The sequence below is a fragment of the Glycine soja genome, chromosome 6 (assembly GCF_004193775.1).
Source record: "Glycine soja cultivar W05 chromosome 6, ASM419377v2, whole genome shotgun sequence".
Lineage (NCBI taxonomy): Eukaryota > Viridiplantae > Streptophyta > Magnoliopsida > Fabales > Fabaceae > Glycine > Glycine soja.
This window is the reverse complement of record NC_041007.1, coordinates 33,229,111-33,234,952: the sequence shown is the minus strand read 5'-3', so window position 1 is coordinate 33,234,952 and position 5,842 is coordinate 33,229,111. Positions and strand designations below refer to the sequence as shown.

At 32.9% G+C, this 5,842-nt stretch overlaps 1 pseudogene; it reads right to left on the bottom strand.

Moving 5' to 3' along the window:
- Window positions 1-382: 382 nt before the first annotated feature.
- LOC114416114 lies at window positions 383-5,599 on the bottom strand (annotated as a pseudogene).
- Between the last annotated feature and the right edge of the window lie 243 nt (window positions 5,600-5,842).

Genomic DNA, 5,842 nt, shown 5'->3' with positions numbered 1-5,842 from the left:
AACCGTTGGTTGCTTGGGGACTAGATGTAGGCACGGATTATGGCCGAACCAGTATAAATCTTGTGTTTGTCTTCTTCTTCCCTAAACTCTTTAATTTCCACTGTGTACTTTTAATTGCTGCTTTTACTTTTGGTTAAGTTATTGGTTCTGTTCTTTACTTTCTTAACTTAGTAGTAAAAGCCTAATTGAATATAGTAATATTAAGAAGGATAATTTTTAATTAGTCAAGACACATTAATAATTAATTCAACCCCCCCTTCTTAATTATTCTGAGGCCACTTGATCCAACATAGGACACATATTACAGCACAATAAGAGATCATGGCAAAGCTTTACAATAAGAACTACCATAACTATATGCATGACTTCTTAAAAATTATTTTTACCAGCCAAACTGTGCAACAACTGCAACATTTTCCTTGTCTATCTCAGAAAGCTCCATCAAAATCTTTTTTGATACCCCAGTTGAATCGCTTATAGGACCCTTTATAAGAGTAACAAGGTAAGAAACTGCATTGGGATGATCAGAGAGTTTTTTTGCAGAACCTTTTATTCCAACCAGATTGGTGTTAAAGTAACTGATATAGCAAATCAATGGCTTCCTCTGAAATTCTAGAGTCACTCCCTAAGCAAGAAATAATGTGATACCAACCTTGAGAATCAACCGCTTTTTCCTATATCAGATCATCAAAAAAGCTTAGTTGTGCACCATGGCACCACCTCTGTGCCATCTGATAAACATAAAAACTTACCTAAAAAGCTTTCAACAGAGAATAGCATCGCTTCTGCTCACCGGTTGCTTCAGCATACCTATCCTTTACATCATTACAATTTTTTTCTTCTTCTTGAAGTCCTACATGAACCCTTTCTAGCTTATGCACATTAGTGAAGCAGTTAAAAATCTTTCTTAGAAAGCACGTTCAACGAACAAAGATATACAAAAACAAGAATAAAAGAAAACTCACATTTATATCTACTAAAATGCTAAAGTCCTCACCAAACAAAAAATATATAAGTATTTTTTTTAATAAAATGTACAAGGATTTGTCTCCACAAAACTATCATGAAACTGAACATTGATTCAACAAATTTATTATCTAAATCATAGTTATAGTAAGGACGTCACTATAACCAATGGCGATTAGTCAATGCAGAAAGGAATGAATGTGGCTTAACTTTGCACTGTATGCAGTTTTAAAAAGTTTCTTATGGAAGTTATAGTTAAATACATCAATAGTGTTTTATTGTAATTTTGGTAAAAGTATTTATATTCCTTCTATGTTAGGAAAATATAGGCCTCTAAGTTGTTTGTAAAATTTTCAATTGACATTTTTTAAAAGCTACTTGCCTCTTGTGTTCTTTAAATACAATGCAATGATAAAAAAATTCAAATAGGACAAAAAAACATGTGTGATGGTTCAAAAAAACAATTAATCCCCAATCAGATGTTTAGTGTTCTTAGATTTCTTCAGTTAAAATCAACATAACACATGGAAGAGCTGAAGTTAGCTTTTCAAAATTTCTCATTTATGCAAGCTAGAAAAAGCTTTACCTGTTGACTTCCCTTGACAATACCTTCCATGGAATGAACAAGTTTTATACGTCCATTAGTGCTACTAAATGCTTGTTGAAACTGCAAATAAGTGAAAAGAAACATAACAACTGAAACTGTTTAGATAACATTAAAGAAAACACAGATTTCCCCTATAAACAATGAAACGTTAGGTCAAAAAGTTTTTTCTCTCCACTGGATGGCAACAGACCCTTACTACCTTCAATAAACCTGCCCCTGGCATTTATAAAAAATACTCCAAATTAGAGACATTCATATCCTGGTAATAGAGAATAGAGATGAAATCATTAAAGACCTGTGAGAGAGTATTTACTACAACAAAATGAAAGGGCAGAACAATGTTTAGACTCAAGTTTCAACATACAAGGTTTGATTTAAAAGAAATAGGAAGTTGCAATAATACAAAATGCAAATGGTCTACAATGAATCTGCAGGGAACAAGAAATACTATCTAGCTAAAAATTAATTACCAAAGAGAATTTCAATTTAAGAAAATCCGGAAGATAAATTAAAAACCAAGACATAACATTTGATCAGCATGAGTGCCAAGCATATATACAAGCGAAAGAATCATATCAAATAGGTCCAAAGATTACATAGTTTACTTTAAAAAGAAAATACAAAATAAAAGAAAACCAAACAAAATGCTAAGGGAAAATTTATAGCATGTTTCCAATTCTGTAAAGATTACCTAGGAAATGATCGAATTCAATAAAGATGTTTCGTTTAGCATTAACTCTTTTAATTCCAAGAGAGCATTGTAGGTAGCATAGTATTTATGAGTTTGTCGATGTTTTCCCTGTACATAGGCAAAACCAAAGTCATGCATAACAATTAGAAGTTAAGTGAGAACTGGCATGACTATGATTTGATAAACAATTCATGAACCTGGATTTGTGCATACAGTTCTGAGAGCTAGCATTCATACCTTCCCACAAATTAAGAAAAATCTAGCAAATAATATATTTAAGACTGACAACTAGGTCCTACATTCTTATCGAACTAAACCTATCATGCATGCATGACATTCTTTTCCTCTCATCTATGCACCAAATGGTCCAAATCTACTTCATCTCATAAAAAGATACATTTGTAGCAGGGAGATAATTACCACATGAATTAGTATATTTTAGAGACTGATAGGCTTATGTAAAAGTGATTGATAAGAAAACTTCCTACCCAATAAGAATGGAATAGAAGATTTCTATCAAACTTCCTATCCAATTTAAGCCTTATATATCAATCTCTCCTTGTGCTGTAATCAAACCCTCCCCAACCCCTAACTTCTTTTAAAGTCTTATGCCCAAGAAGATATAACAAATATCATATTCAAGGAAACACACCACACATTTTAAACCACAAACTATAAGAACCTTGGTGGCAGTGGGTGATATAAATGAAGCAAGGAAAAAGATGTGAACAAAGTTAGGAGAATGCTGCCTACACCTCAGTGCAACACATTTATTGCCGAACCTTGTTTCTTGCATGCCCCTCTACAACATCCTTCAAAGTGATAAAGATCTTCATCTTTACATCTTTGGAATTAGCTTCCCCAAGGATAGAGATAACTATAGAAATCCAATCCTTGTTAATGGAATTCTCTCTTACTAGATCTTGAATTTGGTTAAGAGATTCTCGTACTAGTAAGTTAGAATTTGATAATAGGCTTTCTCTGTTAGACCTTATTTGAAACCAGTAATTAACTTCTCTCCACTCTTATATGGACTCTCCTAATCAAACATTTTATCTCAAGTCAATATCTTCAACAACCTTTTTTGTTTCTGGGTCAGTCTCGTTTCCATCATCAAACCAAGCTTCAATGGTGGATCTCTCACATGTAGTACTAGTGCAAAGTCTGACAGGATCTACCATAATAGCTCCAGTTATGGGACAAAGGAAAAAATTAAGTGGTTGGATATATTTTTCCCTTCAATCGTATCTCTCTATCACCTGAACCCTTTTAAAGTATTGTTTTTTTTAACTTCATAATCCCTTGCAATATCAGCTCGAGATAGTAGCTCAATGATCTACTCTAAAAAAATTAACTCGGCTCTTTCTTTCCTAGTGGCTGCTTCTTCCCTTTCCTGTCTAATGCTAGCTAGTGCTTTGCTTATCTCTGAAGGCTCGATCGGTACCCCAACTGCCCTTGCTATTTCCTCAAGCATGTCATTTGCAAAAGCCTGATCGAGTTTTTTCTCCCTAATTCCATGGTTCAACTTGTCAATAATAACAAGCTGAGATTGTGAAGCCCCAAACTCTATCATTTGCATTTCATTCTGTAACCTGCTATACTGATAAGAAATTATTGATAGGACTTCAGTTTTGTGATAGATAACATAGCTAGAGACCTTCCAATGTCCCTTATGACCTGTTCAACTTCCTTGATGGTGTATGTGCACCTCATTAGTAGGTTGAAGCGGCCACGATTGGTGAACATCTAAACCAAATTATTTGCCTTTTTGACATCTGATTCAAGAGACTCCAGAGTAACCCTTGCAGCTTCAGACTCATTCAAGTCCTGAAGCTGCAATTCCTTTAGGACTTGTGCAATATCAAGCAGGTGTTTTTATAGGACCTTGAAGCTTTCTTTATCAATAAAAACATTGATTGTTGTATTAGCTATTTTCACAACCTGGTAGCTTGCAACATTCAATATTGTGCAAAATGGGTATGAGTTCCAATCCAACCATTGTACAATATATGTACTAAAAGTCTGAAATTTCTAATTTAACTGGGTGTGTATTGCCCAAAGGTTGGAAGTTGAAAGATGAAACAAACATCAGAAAATTGCTTCTCTTTGGGGCTGCAACCAAATCCCACTCAATCAATCTTCTTATACAGCATAAAAAACATTTTGTATTAGCCCACTAACTATACCAGTCAAACTAAAGGATACCAATACCAAGCCACATATTTGGAATATTTGTGAAATTTGAATAGTGATGTTTTGATAGTAATACTTATTGCGACAAACGACAATCATCTTGAAAACTACAAAATCAACTATAATGTTGAATTTAAACTTTCACGTGTAGATTGAAAATTGCAATACACGAATTTTTATTTTATGTAATGGAAAATGTTTTATGAAAAATGTAAATCACAATTCACAAGTATAGCTTGAGTATCTAATTCATAACAGTGGGCATCAATTTTCTATCAATGTTTCTACCTTTTCAAACACTATTGACCTTTATTTTCTTTTTGTGGTGCTAACACTGTAATGTATATAATAGAAATCAATAGAAGCCGAGATTCAATCCCAAATTGAAACAAACAAAAATTTGTACATAAGCTACAACCATTATAATTATAATATGCAGAGGACAATGGTGTTCACACGGCAAAGTAGTACATAATAAATTGGAGACAAAAAAAAACAGAGGAAAATAACAATTAAATAGACCTGAAAATCATGATACAAATCAACTAAATAAAGAAGAACACTATTTGTGTAAGACCTTTCAAGACAGATCCAAATATTTTCAACCATAAACAATGAACTGCAACAAATTGGTCTTTTCCTAGCAATCAAAGTCCCTTGAAAGACTATAATAACACAAACAACTTCAATCTTCTGCATGGAATGTCTTGGAAAGAACCTATAAGTTAAATTAAAAGAACAATGAATAAGCTAAAAAGTACACAAAAACTCAAATTCCAAGGATAGATAAAGCATTATACTCAGTAATCCTACTGCTCCAAAACTCTAATTTATTGCCAAGTACAAACCACAAATTTGTGAACAACAATGAACAATGGCCATACACAATTAAATGCTCGTTGTTTTGTTATCTTTTTCGTTTTATTTTTCTCATTATTTTGGCTTGGCCTTACACAATTAAAGGCAAACATAAGTGTTTCAATTTGTCTTCAATCTTTAACAATTTATTTTGGTTGTAGGTACAAGTTTTTGACTCAAACTTAGAAAGTTAAGTCTTCTTTTACAACCAGTGCACTTGAGCCAACAATTTTGTATAATATAGCACTGCCATCATCGTATTCCTTGCTGTTGTTATTGACCATCTTTTGAGGTATGTATTTGTTTGTCCCGCTCCTATGCTTATTAGATGCTTGTTGATATATGAGTATTGTTTTATATAACAATTATTTAATACAACGATTAATACAGACAGTTTGCATTATTCGATGTATTGAATCTTGAATTGTCTATTTGGATAGTCTGAGAAGACTCATTTTTTATAGTAGATTCATATGCATAGGTTAATTGTTTTTTCTTAAATTTGATGAAATTTTGGTATAGTGGAT